General features: G+C 43.8%; 1 protein-coding gene and 1 long non-coding RNA gene across 3 annotated transcripts in view; one reads left to right on the top strand and one right to left on the bottom strand.

Annotated features, from left to right (window-relative positions):
* Positions 1-15,785, bottom strand: part of LOC117424173 (cadherin-13-like) — a 581,895-nt gene that overhangs the window by 497,388 nt on the left and 68,722 nt on the right. The window lies entirely within an intron of this gene.
* LOC131698761 (uncharacterized) lies at positions 10,532-12,667 on the top strand. The gene is made up of 2 exons (XR_009307771.1): positions 10,532-12,330; positions 12,426-12,667. It is a non-coding gene; the product is annotated as an uncharacterized LOC131698761 (long non-coding RNA).

Here is a 15,785-nt window from a genome sequence, read left to right as displayed (position 1 = left end):
CCGCCACCTTCACCAGCAGGAGACTACACGCCTCCGCCACCTCCACCGGCAGGAGCAGAGCAGCAGGAGCTGCCTCCGCCAACCCCACCAGCAGAGGAGGAATGCCTGCTGGTATCACTTCCCCCACCAGCAGAGGATGAATGCCTGCTGGTAACACTTCCCCAACCAGCAGAGGATGAATGCCTGCTGGTATTACTTCCCCCACCGTCACGAGGAGAGGAGCAGGAGCTGCCTCTCCCTTCACCAGAAAAACCAGGACTAGATGCTGGCGGTCCTCAGCAGCCCTTGTATAGGCTGCTGAGGGAAGCACGGGGAAGAACCGCCCGGCCGCAGAGGTCGAGAAGCGGGCCAACACCCGCACCCCAGTTTGTCCTGACTCCCCGCCTCGCTTCGCCCAAGGATGCCCGCCTCGCTTCGCCCAAGGATGCCCGCCTCGCTTCGCCCAAGGATGCCCGCCTCGCTTCGCCCAAGGATGCCCGCCTCACTTCGCCCAAGGATGCCTGCCTCGCTTCGCCCAAGGATGCCTGCCTCGCTTCGCCCAAGGATGCCTGCCACGCTTCGCCCAAGGATGCTCGCCACGCTTCGCCCAAGGATGTCTGTCTGGCATCGCCTGGGGTTGCCAGCCGCTCCGCATCGCCTGGGGTTGCCAGCCGCTCCGCATCGCCTGGGGTTGCCAGCCGCTCCGCATCGCCTGGGGTTGCCAGCCGCTCCGCATCGCCTGGGGTTGCCAGCCGCTCCGCATCGCCTGGGGCTGCCTGCTCCGCATCGCCTGGGGTTGCCAGCCGCTCCGCATCGCCTGGGGTTGCCAGCCGCTCCGCATCGCCTGGGGTTGCCAGCCGCTCCGCATCGCCTGGGGCTGCCTGCTCCGCATCGCCTGGTGTTGCCAGCCGCTCCGCATCGCCTGGGGCTGCCTTTTGCTCCACACAGGGTGCAGGGTGCGAGGGAGAAGTGGAGCTCCCGCTGCCGCCTCTATGGCCAGGGGCTCCCCTCCCAAGTTCGCCTCCCGAGGGTCCGCTGCTGCTGCCGTCGCCTCCCGAGGGTCCGCTGCTGCTGCCGTCGCCTCCCGAGGGTCCGCTGCTGCTGCCGTCGCCTCCCGAGGGTCCGCTGCTACAAGGCCTGCCGTTTTCACGGCACCTTTGATTTATAGTTTGTGGTATTGTGTTTTAGTTTGCACTTTTTGTACAGCTTGACGTACTAGTCCTCTGTGCGTTACCATCGCTGGTAATGTCACATGACCACATTTATTTTACTTTCGTTCTCTGTTTGTTTGTTTGTGAATAAAACCTGCGCGCCTGTGCCGGCGTTTTCAACACCACCACCTCTGTCTCTCTGTATGCTTGAACAGCGGCTACCCACACGCGTGACACGAGGAAGACCCTGTCACAATCCCGTGTACCAATGACTATACACCAACATTAACACACGCACGCACCATACAACACATAATATGCACACAGGGGCGGGGCACATTGCCACAACATCCCACATCACATCTGTATTAAAGCTACCTGTATTTTATTTTAGCTTCTCAAGTACCCAAAACAAGTTCAGGAACATATCATCTTTGTTTTTACTGAATATTTATTTCCAAAACCCTAGACAATAGTTCCAGCTGCATTGACTTTTACAAATTTGTTGTATTAATTCAAATTTAAAAGAAACTATTAAACAGTGCTGCTTGCATCAATTAAAAAAGCAAAAAAAAAAAAAAAAAAAAAAAAAAACTAAACAGTGCACCACCTAATAACAAGTAAACAAAACTTTAGTGTTGCACACGGTGCAGTACAATTGCATTCAATGTAGAACAAGTTACTGTATCTATTAAAGTCATTAAAAAAAAAGTTTTCTACATCAGGTAATAAACACTTTCCTCCTCAGATCATTTTTCTGAGCCATTTTAAGTTTGTCTGTTTCGTCTCCAGTCACGTACTGTTTTTTCAGCATTGCAATTAGCATGTATTTCGACTAATTCAATAATGTGCAATTTCAAACCTGTTGTAGCATTTTCGTTTTTTGTCTGACTGTCCAACTTTTATTTACTTTAAAACTTTTAATTAGAACAGTGGTTTTGTGTTTCTACCTAGCAACATGACCTGAATGCCATAGATCCTGAAAAAATAAATTGGGTTGTTGACATGTAAGTTTGTGTGAGCCATAACTGTGGCTGTAGTAATCCCAGTGTGGCACTGGTATAGTAGTTTATTAGACACACCGTTGCATACGTCACACCAGTGTATTAGTCGCTCCTCCCTTTTTGGGGCCCCGCAAAAATGCCTTGAAACTCAACTTGTACAACGTTTTTATGGTAAAAAACCTCTGTAAAGACCCAAAGCACGGAGAACAAGAATGACATTTATACAGCAGCCTCGGTCACATGACAATATTACAATTGATAAGTTATAATTCTGACAGGTTAAGCAAACACAACTGTTAATGTCCCACACTGTGACCACTAAATGAATCACTGTAATGCATTTTTAATGTATTCTGCTCTAATGATAGCTTTTATCCAAAGGGACCACCTACTGGTTGCATCATCATGAAGAGTTCTTGAATTCTTCACTTTCTTCATGTTCTATGAGAATGCACTGCAGGGTTTCAATAGACTAAAGAGGCTAAACAACAAAAAGCTTGAAGTGGCTTGGTAGGGCAGTATGATAAAATGACTGTGATAATAAAGTAATAGGGAGGAACCATTAACATGAATAGTTAGATATTCTTTTTTTGTGCAAAGGCGTTGAATACTACACACCATGTCAATATTGTCAAGTTAGAATGAGGTGATTTCTTCACAAATTCACAAGATAAATCTCAGGATTTGGGCATTTCAAATTATAATGGCAAGAGCACACTGTCATATGATTTGAATAGAAAGAGGAAGAATGTTCAGTTTGGGCTCTTCTCCAGAGATGATCAAAGAAAGTAAACAAACATTCAGATGAATTCAGTAAAAGCATGAATGCAGGGTAAGTAATGCAAGCATAGCTCGAATCCTGTTCACACAAAGTTGCACATCTTGACTGGGAAGCTTTAGTTGACTGAATCCATGTCTTATATTCTTCTGGTGGCTAAGTAGGAACTTTTTTTAAATTTTTGTTTTCATTTTGTTTTCATACTATACTTTTGGAAACAAAATCAAATATAAAAACCTGAAACGCAACAGCTCCACACACACACCCATATTATACAAGGTTTGACTAGGAGGTGAATTCCACAGTATAGGATAACAAGGGTCACAGAGCATAGCTTTTATTTGGGGATTGGATTCAAGCCTAGTTCAGAGTTTACCTGCATTTTTCTGGTCAAGAGAGAATTGTGCAGCCAGCTAAAACAGTCTAATTAAAAGAATGATTTATGACTTAATTGAAGACAAAGGAAAGGTCAATGGATTATGATGATATTCAGGCGTTTTACTAATTATAGAATATAAGCATGTTTGAATGTGTTAGATGTTTTGTGTGGAGAGAGACAATTCCACACATTATATTAGATAATGTTGAGTGCTAGAAGGCGCTCCAGCAATAAAATATCCAATTTAGACAATATGCCCTCCGAGCCCTTTCCATATATCACATTGAACTGTAAAATATGATTTGCTGTGATACACAAAACTCAATCTGGAGTTAAGTTGCAAGGAGTCAATATGGGTTTAAAGTTAAAGATCTACAGTGGCTGGTGCACCTGGGCACTGTTGAAATACATTGGTAAATCAAGGTGGGGGTTGAGGCTTCTCTGACCCTTTGAACAGTTCAGTCTTCAACTACAATGACTTACATCAGAAGCACCGACTTAATCAGCGTAACATTTCAAAAGATGAGCCCTTTGCTTCCTTCTGATGGATCCCGGCATAAGAGAGCCTGCGGAGCTCAGCAGTTGGCTTTGAAGTTTGCTTCGGCATAACTTTGCCGCTGAGAATAAAAAATGTTTATATAGAAATGAAATAGAAATGTAACCATTACCTAAGATATAAATCGCTTATAGCCCGAATTACCTTAAGAGCCCCGTATGGGCCAGACATCGTCTTCACCCCTAGGAGATAAATACGAGCGATGTATTCTTTTACTTTCAGGCCTGTTGCGTTGGAGTGAACACAGCAACCTTGAAGGGTAATGGTTATATTTAAATTTCAGGAACCAGGGTTATGATAATAACCTAACATTCCCTTTCAAATATGAAATGTAACCATGACCTAATGGGATAGAATAACCAAGCCATCGCAAGTGAAGGCAGATGTGCTAAAAAAGAAGATAAACTGCCTTTGGCATTCTTTCCGAAGACCGATGAGGATCCATGGCATAGTCCCAGTACAGTAAGGGAGGATCCTCATGCAGTGTATACACTGAGTAACCTCAGCATTTCACATCAGAAGTCCAAGAGGTGTGTGGCTAACTACCCCAGGAGTTAAAGTGGAATAATAATAGAAAATGTGTTAAAGAGCAGAATGAGTGGCTGCTCTTAACACTGGTCCCAAAACCAGGGTTTGCTGATCTATGACATTCAGTTGCTAGAACTTGGTAAAAGTATGAGGCGTGGCCCATGCTGTAGCATTGCAAATGTCTGCAACAGATGCGCCCTGGAATAATGTCCAAGAGGTTGCTAGGCCTCTTGTGGAATAACCAGTGACCTTTTCTGCTGGGGGCAGGTTGGCTAGATCGTATGCAACCCTGACCATGTCTGCAATCCACCTTGACAGCTGCTATTTAGAAAGGACTTGTTCGTGCAACTTAGACCCGAAGCAAATAAACAATTGCTCTTATTGCCACCAATTCTGGGTGCAGTCAACATAATTACACCAGTGCACTAACCGGACAGAGCATATGGAACTTTCTCTCCCTGTCAGAATGGAAAGGAGGTGGATGGAAGTCCTTCAATTCCACTGGCTGGTTGTTATGGAAAGCAGAAATGCTTTTTGGCAGTAAAGCAGGATTAATGCAGAGAGTAATCTTAATTCTAGCCTCCACAAAAAAACAAACAAGCTTTCACTGTTCAGAATGCATGCATTTCACCTACCCACTTAGCAGCGGTAACAGCAAGCAGGAAAGTTGTCTTTAATGACAGGAATTTTCAGCTCTGCTGAATGTAGGGGCTCAAATGGCGGTTTTGTAAGAGCATCCAGCACTACATTAAGGTCGCCCGTGAGGGACAAGGTCCTTTTATAGAGGGTCTTAACCTCTGAGCACCCTTTAAACACTGTCCTGCCAGGAAGTGTGCTCCTGGGGAGTCCATTTCAATATGGCAAGCTGAGATGGCTGCCAGGTAGACCTTAAGCATGGAGGGAGATTTCCCTTCATCAAAAAGGTCTTGCAATTGCAGTATATCTGCCATCGGGCAAGTCGTGGGATCAAGCTCACGCGACTGACACCACGTCAGGAATATACCCCATTTGTAACCATACTGGGAGCGTGTAGATGCTGCTCTGGCATTCTCAAGTGTCTCAATGACTTTGTCAGATAACCCGAGACAGCTCAAATGTCTCCGCTCAGGGGTCAGACCCAAAACTGCAGAGCTGTTGGATCTGGATGCCACAGAGTCCCCCGCACCTGGCTCAGCAGGTCGTGACAGGCCGGCAGCTCCCATGGCTGACCGAACAGGAGGTTTTCCAGTGTCGAGAACCATGTTATCCTGGGCCATTTTTGGGCTACTAAGAGCCCCCGTGCCCGATCTTCTCCGTACACAGTGGAAGCAGTGGCAATGGTGGGAAAGCATAAAGTAGAGCCTGGGCCTGGGCCAGCGGTCTATGCTGAGCGGGTGACCGCTCTCCACTAGGGCATACCAGTGGGGACAATGTGTGGACTCCTGGGTCGCAAAGAGATCTATCTCTGCGCAACTGAACCTCTCCCAGGTGAGATCACAACCTCTGTGTAAAGTCACCATTCCGAACTGTATGGACCCCCTCTGGAGAGGAGGTCTACCACCCAGTTCCTCACCCCTGGCAGGTGAATTGCTTTTACTGAAAGCAAGTGCTCATGAGCTCACAGCAAAAGCTCCCGGGCTACACGATTGAGACAGACAGCGGAAACCCCCCTGGTGTCTGTATGGATCAACACATATCTCCCTTGACCCAAACCTGCAACCCACTGCAGCACTGTTTTCTTACCCTCGACCCGATGCAACCAGCTTTAATAAGACCTGCAATCCGACCCGAAACTGCAAGTGTTTGTCTTGTACCAACTGCCTGCGCTGACTGACTCTCACGCTCTCACATTCACACATATATCTCTACCATTCTCCACAGATTGAGTTTATACAACAGGCTATATGCATGGTAGCTTTCTCTAGTGGTCTGGATATATTTTAACGTAACAAATTAACTATCTCTACTTACAGGTAGTGGACAAAAAAATGGAAACACCTGGGTAAATGAGGGACACCAAGTATATTGAAAGCAAGGGCTTCCACACATGTGTGGCTCATGTGTTAATTAAGCAAACAACATCCCAGCATGCTTAGGGTCATGTATAAAAATGCTGGACAGGCCTGGTTGCCTATAATTATGGCTAGCATGGCTGCAAGAGGAGACCTCAGTGACTTTGAAAGAGGGGTGATTGTTGTGGCGCATTTGGCTGGAGCTTCAGTGACCAAAACAGCTCAATTTGCTGATGTTTCACAAGCAATGGTGTCTAAGGTGATGTTGGCATGGAACTCTGAGGGAAAGGCATCATCAGCAAAGGGCAACAGTGGGCGGAAGCGCATAATCCAGGATCGTGATATCCGTGCATTAATTCGAAGTGCAAGGCATAAACAGGGGAGCAACTGCAGATCAATTGACTGCAAATTTCAACCTGGGGCGCGAGCAGCCAGTTTCATCAAAAACGGTCCACCGAGAACTCCACAGAGCAGGATACTATAGTGGCCAACGCCCTATTAAGTGACTTTACATTGGTGTTTCCATTTTTTTGTCCACTACCTGTATAAAATACATTACTTTCGTGCCACCAGTTGAAAGGGAGCTACACCTCTGCTTTTGCAGCCACCAGTTTTGTGGCTGCCGTACACAAAAACATAATGACAGGTTTTACAAGCAACGAATCCAGTCACATGTTCATTATTTTAATTCGATTTGATTCCAAGAGAATTCCACACTTCGGATTTACCTCTCGAACTATTATCCAGTACATGATATAAACCCTGCGCTATCTTTTGTTTCACCTCGTCCATAGACATTTTTAATATCACCAAGCAGGCGTCATAAAAGGATCTTGTGATGTATCACACAAGCGGCAATACAAACCGAGAACACTGCTTAGTCAGCTGACTCCTCCCTAATCACCTCCTGCTTTAGTGCAGGAAATACTGGTACATTTACCTTCTAATACGTTATTTGGGAAAGGGTTATTTGCTGAAATGAAAGAAAATGTTTTTGGTGATTCCAATTCAGACCCGAGCTGACCCTAAAATTAATTTTTTGACCCAAACCTGAACCGCAAGTTCACATTCTGACCTAAACCCGACCTGCTTTTGCAGGTCACCCATGGGTACCCGTCCCGATGCAGGACACAAGTCCAAAGCACCTGCAGGACCATGGTAGCATGTCTGATAAGGGAGGTGAGCTCCTCCGACAGAGAGGGGCATACTGTGGGAGCCAAGACATCTGATTCAGTGTCCTTAGACGAGAAAATTAATTCTTGGGTGTCCATGCCCTCAGATGCAGCAAGGGACAAGGCATCCTCCTGCGGTTGTAGGTCAGGCAATGGTGCCTGAACCCTGGGGACTGAAAAAAGCTTTTCCATTTACTCTGCAATCCAGTCAGTACCTGTCACAAGGCTGGCTGAGTGGTGACACGTCAGACCCGGAAGAAACACACACAGACAGTAGTGGTGAGTGAAACTGAGACGCAATGGTAGCGTTCAGAAGGTTTATTGCAAAATAAAAGGGTTTTAAACACAAAACAGAACACGGCACTCTACGCCAAAATAAAATAGACAAACAAAACGTACTAAACACTAAACAGACAAACGAACAAATACGGTGAGTGAAAACAACTATCAATTTAATTTACTTTATTTTACTTTCTCCTTCTCTCTCTCCCGTTCTCCACTCACCGAACACCCAACCCCGAGTGAATGAAACGTGCATCTATTTATACTGTTGTGCTGGGATTCAATTACTAATTAATTATTCATTTGAATCCCAGCACATGAATTAATTATGTGCAACCTCGTGCGCGCATATTACTTACTTTAAATGCACGTGCAGTGATGTGCAATCCCGTGCCTAAATACAATTATATAATTTAAATACCACATGAAACACAGACCCGTTTATATCCCGTGTACCAATCTCTATACACCAACATTAACACACGTAACATATAACACAGAAATGCACCCAGGGGCGGAGCACATTGCCACATATACCCTCCCTTGTGCGCAGCACACATGGCCTCAACGGCCACCTCCCCCTTAAAAACCCAGCAGTCCAGGACAATGTCTCGGGCTGGGAAAGGAGGCTTCAGTGGGCCCATGGCTGGCAATGCTGTCAGCACCCCTGCCGGTAGTTGCACGGCTGACAGCATGCTGGTCCACTCCTGCAGCGAAATTGCTGCGGGGGATGCTGGTCTCCTGACCTCTCCCCCTTTCTTCGTAGCCAGTAGCTCCCTCCTGTGGGGCTCCGGCCACAAGAACTCCTGCAGCGAAACTGCTGCTGGGGAAAGTGGTCTCCTGACCTCTCCCCCTGTCTTTGTAGCCGGTAGCTCTCTCCTGTGGTGGAGGAGCGGGAAGCAGATGCAATCCCGTGCCTAAATACAATTATATAATTTAAATACCACGTGAAACACAGACCCGTTTATATCCCGTGTACCAATCTCTATACACCAACATTAACACACGCAACATACAACACAGAAATGCACCCAGGGGCGGAGCACATTGCCACAGTACCATAATGCCTGCTATGGCGGCTTCTGTTACTCTTCCTTGGTGGAAGAGAGGGGGAGCTCTCCAAGCCACATGATGAAGAGAATGATTGCACTTGTAACGGTATTGGTGTCAAACCGGACCAAACAGGGTCACTGGTACTGACTCTGGTATGAACGAGGATGACTAGTACTGATCTTGGTATCAATAAAGGTGAAGGGTACCTACTTTGCTACCGACCAGGTTACTGGTACCAGTTCTGGTACAGGCTCTGGTACCAACCAGGCAACTGGTACTGGCTCTGGTACTGGCTCTGGTACTGACCAAGTCACTGGTACAAGCTCTGGTACTGACCAGGGAACAGGCTCTGGTACCGGCAGAGCGAATCACTGCTACTGGGCTGGTACCAGGAAAAGTGGCGTGCAGGTAAAGACCTGAAAAGGCCACTGGCAAACTGCAAGCATGCACTGTAAAACAGACTGGGGCTGCAGTTGTCTGCTAAGTAGCTAAATATAGTAGCCTTCATTGTCAGGGCAGCAAAACAAACACAGCAACAGCATCGAGACACACAGAATATTCTCTGGTTAGAAAGGCTCCTGTCAATTCGACAGCGCAGTGTAGCTAAAAAGCCGTTAACACTGGCAGTGTCTCTGTCTCTGAAAAGTTGACTGGGGAAAAAAACACACAGCTAGTGCAGTATAATGTCTGTGTACAGAGGCGGACTCTAGTACAGGGAGACAGCCTAGGCCGCAGAGGGGACTCAATCAGAACCTAAAGCTAAGAAGAATTATATGCTAAAAAGCAAAATTATTTATAAATACGAAATGAGAGAAAAGGTGAATTAAATCAACATAGTTATGACAGTCAGAGCTCACTCCTTCCTCATGCAAGGCTGAAAGAGAAAATAGTGCTAAGCCTTATGTGTCACTCGTATTTATCTCCTGGGGGCGGAGTCAATGTCTGACACATACAGGGCTCTTAAAGGAGCTACTCAAGTATGGACTATAAGAGATTTATATCCCATTAGGTCATGGTTACTTTTCATACTTGAAAGGGAACAATGGTTATTGCCCCGATTCCACACTGAAAAACAAGGGGCTGTGCCTGGCAGGTGATTAATAGAGCAGTGTGGGAGTTATTACAGAGGTCATGCTGTCATAACTGCTGGAACAGAAAGGTATGCCTTCTGCCAGTCTTTGCCAAAGGGCAACAGATATATTTGTCTACAGACTGAGCTATTTAAAAAGCAGTAACCAAACTGGGTATGCATGGAACCCTTCCCTTCTGCTCCTCATTCAAAACAATGCTAAAGAAATGGACTGTTATAACTCATTGAACTAACACGCATTCAATATTAGGATGTGCTAAGGTGTTCAGTTGTGTTCTCTTTAGTTGACTCAATCTATCTGTCTTGCTTAACCTCCAGTGGCCTTAAGCACTATTTACACAATATGGTAGCTTTGACATGTCGGCCTTCCCACCTCCCGTGATCATCAGTCATTTCCCAAGTGGTTTCTATAAAATGAATGCTGTTTTTTGGTTGACCGTTACCTTGAAATACATATATGCTCTTTATAAATGGCACCACATGCTTACAAATTGGAGAAGAGTACAGCTACATTAATAATTAGGTTGTAATTAACATACTTTGGAAAATTCAAAAGACCACTGGTTATCCTTCCTCAGGTTCTCCTTTGACCTTCAAACAAGACAAATTACTTGCTCTGTGCTGCTGACAACAAGAGTGTGTCCTGATTGTTTGGCTGCAGGAAGATCACGGAACAGAACGCTGCCTTTCTCCCTTAGAAAACCCTGCATAGATGGTAGGAAATTCACACTAGTCCTGCACCCAGTCCTGGATTTCACAACTACTAGTTTTGGTAAATTATTGAAATGTCCAGGTGCCAGCTTTTGCTAAATCTACTCTGAACTGATCACACTTATCTCAACATGAATAAGTCTCACCCAAGTCTGTCGGGTTACTATTAGGAGTGATTCATGCTGCTACAAGGTAAGAACTGATTAATTTAACAGACAAACACCTGCTTCCTGATCATTTAAATAATATACTTAATTGCTTGTAGTTCTTAAACCCAGGACTGGGTATAGGACTGTTTTGAATTTCTAACCTTGTGCATAGCCATGTCTAATACCACAGGTCAAACTGGTCAGCAGATATAGGATATTCTTAATTGTCTGTGACGGGGAGCGCCGGCCCTATATATATTGTGTGCTATTTTTGTAATTTATTATTATTATTATTATTATTATTATTATTATTATTATTATTATTATTATTATTATTATTAGCGGAGCGGATGAAAGCCGCCACCATTATTTGTTATTGTTTTGTTTTGTCTTTTTAAAACCTTGTGAGGATGTGTGACTGATCAGCTACTGATTATTTAAGTAGCTGACAGTCACGCATCCATACTAAACTCATGCAGACGGTGACCATCTCCCGAGTTAATTCATTGATTAATTGTTGTTAATCGGGAGATGGTCATTGTATATAAACCTGCAGCTCTCTACCCTCTGGGAGAGTGTACAGAGAATACGGGAGAGCGAGCAAGGAGAGAGAAAGTAAAATATAAACAGCTGCTAAGTGTGCTGGTTTATACACCAGCACAAGACTTATTTGTTTATTTCTGTTTGTTTGGCCAACACACCTTTTTGTTTTGTAGTGTTTTGTTTAAATCTTTAGTTTTTGTTTATTATTTAATAAAAGACTGAACGCCGTAGCGTTTCAGTTTTGCCCCGCTACTTCCTGAGTCTGTGTTTCTGGTGTGACGTCACCACTGCAAGCCATCCTGATCACATTGTCATTCACAACCCCCCTTCGTCACCTCTAGATAGCCTTCAGCCTGAACCAGGATAGAGAGAACAGCCTTAGCAGCCAGGCAAAGCGGAACCATTAGATCAACATAAGACAAGAATAATGACATTTGCACAGAGATAAATGTGGAGTTTCAAATACTGCAGCCAATAAAGAACCATCTTTGTGTATGTGACACCAGGGCTGCAAGCTTTAGGGCAGTAAAACAACACAGAAATTACACTCCGTCAGCAGACATTCGGCTTTTTTTTCTATATATAATGAGCATCAAAAGAAACTTATCACTATTATAACACACTGATTTTTGAATAAAATAAGGTATATAAATGACAGACATTGACATTGTTTTTGGTTTCTTTTTAATCCTCGATCATTCATCCTTGACCATGACATGCTTGAGTGACCTCCCGACCTGTGAGGGTGCTGTGTAAAGGGAACAGAGTGCCCAGGACTGGATGGTCTGACAATTCATTCCAAGGGAAAGGTGGAAGTCGGCCATCTAGAAAAGAGGCGGAGCTACGGTACACCAAGTCATCGCCCCAGAAGGGAAGCGATGTGGCAACCGCGGATTGGAGGAGAAACCATGGCGCCGAGTTGATTGCACGGAGGAGTTGGGTAGTACTAAGCAGACGCAGCTACGTAAGTACGGCCCATTATGCTGAGAACGTAACAGACGGCCGGAGCTTTGTTTGTTTGTTTTTGTTACGTTTCGTGCTATTTTGTCTGTATTGCAGAGGAGGAGTAAGGAAGCAGGAGCTGACGCCACAGAGCCAGCACAAATACCTGAACACTACCTTCACGGCACAGCACTGACACGCACCACGATCCCAGAGTTTTTGAAGAGCATAATTGTGTGCACTGGAGACGTGGGATTATTTACTGTGTGTTGTATTATATTTTGGGTTTGCAAGCCCGTCGTATTCCCCCGTATTTTTGTTTTTGTTTAAATAAACAAGGACATTTTTGGGAACATTAACTTTGTTTGGACATTGAAATCAATACACGACTTCACATCCTTTTCACAAGCACAAAGATAAACAGTATACACATCCAGTCACTCAGATGTTGTCAGTCTCAGTGGGTGGTTAAGTAGCTTGTTCCAGTCCCTGCTACTTCAGCGCTGTAATGTGTTAAAAAAAAAAACCTGCAAGCTGTTTGGACTCTCCATCAATTTAATATGCTTATGAAAATAAAAGTCATGCGGGTATTTGCCACCTAAACTCCAAAGGCTTTGGTCATATTGAGGACACGCAGCCTCTTGAATAGGCCCAGACCTTTCATTGCAAGACTCAAACTCTCAGCCCCCACTTGCTGGTGCCAATGCTTTTTAGCTGCCGTGCGTAATTACCATCACTGGCAGTCAACAAGCACAATAAGGTAAAATGGGCTTGTTCCAAATTAGGAGGAAGCTGGAGTAAATCATGCAAGAAAATAAAAACCACAAACTAGTACTAATTCAGCCATCTGTAAGCTCTTAAATGTGGCTTAGTCACTGTCATTTTATCATGTTTCACTCTTGATATATCAGCTCTGACTCACATTAGGTGAATTAGGTCCTCAGTATATTATAAGGTGTTCTGATTACAGCAACTCCTTATAATATGTATCAGGAATTGATTGTGAAATAGTCTGTATACAGACAATGCGTCTCCTTATATTTAAAATATTGATAATGTCCATAGACTGGTTTCACAGACCCTGATGAGCAGTAATCTTGCACGACCTAATGTTACGTGGGGTAAGGTAGTCCAAGATTAGTGCTAGATAGCCCTGTATGTTTAAAATAACTGACACAGCTTCTAATGAAGCTATACAGATATAGATTGAGTGCCATTCGATCCATGCATAAATCTACTACTGTCATTGCCAATACCTCTTATTAAAATCAAAATAAAATCAGATCACTAGAGATAAGTTATGGGCCAGTACTAGACATTGGCACACCCAAAGGGCACTTTGAACTAATTTCAGTTACAAATACTGCAAGCTTTCTGCCTGGATTTCTTTGGCCACTGATCATGCCAAGATTAAAAGGGCTACAGTATATACTGTATATTTATTTCTTTATAAATGTCTGTGTGTGTGAGAGAGAGAAAGAGAGCATAATGTATGTTTTTAGACTGCAGATACACAAATTAGCTAACTTGGTTCAGTTGAATAGTCATCATTATATTTTACTTGTGAAATAAATACAAATAGTACTAGATGCAATTCAAAATGTACAGCTTTGTCACCCATTTAAAACAATGCATCAAAAAAGTCAATGGAAGAGTGTGTACAATGATTCTTGTTTGTAAATCTCCCTCCCGACCTATGAGGGCACTAAGCAGCAAGAACAGAGTTCTCTGGACAGGCTGGTCTGACAGTTCTTTCCCAGGATTCAAGGGAAGTCGATCAGTCTGGAAGGGGGTGAGACTCCGTTGCAATAACGCATTGACCCGGAAGGGAAACGATGTGGCAGCAGCAGATTGGAGAGCCGGTTGCACTCATTTACCAAGGGGTCATGTGTGACGACATAAAAGGGGATGTAGAATCGCAATCTGTTCCTTTGTTTGGTTTGAATATTAAACCTGTTAGGGAGACCCAGTGAGAAAAGTAGCGTGAGTGTTTTGTTTTGTTTGTCTATAATTGTTTGTTTGTTATTATTAGACAGCTAACACGTTCCGGAGCTGTCGCCAAGGGCCAGCACAAAACCCGGAACAGCACCTTACTTTTGTCACGAATAAACTTGTATCACCCACCACGAGCACTACAGCACACACCCAGGACTGGTGACCGTGTTTTGTACATTGTGGGAAAGATACGTGTGTTTATTATTTGGGATTGTAACCCGTTTATCTACTTCCAGTGCATTACACATTGTTGTGTATTGCCTGGAGTTATTGTTAGGTCACCAGACCGGGATTATAATCAATAAAACCTGTTTCCAACTGGATTACAATTCACTGTTTGTTCATTGCGCACTGCATCACTCGTGCACCTATACACAATCAGCCACCTTGCCACAAAAGTCCACATGAAACAGAATATTTTCTGTTAAATATTTACTATAACGTTACGCTGTTTAGTATTTTTTAAAAATAACAGAGTACTTTAAATCCTAAGTGGCCTTCATTTGATGCTTTGTCCTGTTCAATTTGATCAAAAGTCATGTTGGGTATATGATTCATAACACATCCCCTATACCCTGCATGCCTAACTTGAACTTTGCAAGTTTCTTTCTCTGATTTTCCAATGTATTAGATGTACTTTCAATTAGATTTCTATAAGTAGATGCAGAAGGATAAACAGACACACAGCTGATATTGAAGCAATCAAAGCAATGGCCAGGCCAGTCATGACTTTTGCCTGTTTCTATACATTTTCAGCATGCATGAATGACATTATTTTGGCTTTTATCACCAACATTCATGTACAAAATATATCATCGGCACATAACCAGTCAGAAAAAAACATTGAAATGTGAATTCCAGTCCAGCTCAGTTATTTGTTGAAAATTGCTGAACGTTTGCTAGCATCTTGGGTGCAGTATTAAAAATATGGTGAATTTTTTTAGGTTTAGTGATGTTATTCTGTTAATTTCAAAAGAGCCATCAGTCACTGGCTGGGTTAGTAATTGTTGCTCGTTTTCTTTTTTTGTTGCGGATTGATTTTCAGGGGCGAATTGCTAAAGCCGTTGTCTGCTGTTTGAAACAATGATCGTATTGGTGAAAATGTTAGCTGGGTTGGTCTTGAGCAAAGTGATCGCAGTCATAGTTGTTCAGTGTAAATCAGAGAACAAAACAGGGAGGATTTGTACAAAGGCCTTCAACGTCTGTATAATGGGTGGCTTATACAATAAAACAATAAAACCGCCTCTGGATTGGTTTATTTGTTTTTCTACAAACTGTATGGGCAGTTTCTATTGCTTTGACATGGGAGTGATTAATCCCAATGGCCTGTGGTTTGTTGTTTTAACTAAGGATCTGCCAATATACTTCACATGAGGTACTTCTTTTTGCTTAAGGTTCAGCATACCTATTAATTCAATGGCACACCACTTGATAAATGAGTAAAATCAAGCTTGATGTATGGATGTATTGCTAATGCTCCTC

The sequence above is a fragment of the Acipenser ruthenus genome, chromosome 19 (genome assembly GCF_902713425.1).
Source record: "Acipenser ruthenus chromosome 19, fAciRut3.2 maternal haplotype, whole genome shotgun sequence".
NCBI classification, from domain to species: domain Eukaryota; kingdom Metazoa; phylum Chordata; class Actinopteri; order Acipenseriformes; family Acipenseridae; genus Acipenser; species Acipenser ruthenus.
This window is presented reverse-complemented; position numbering and strand designations above follow the sequence as displayed.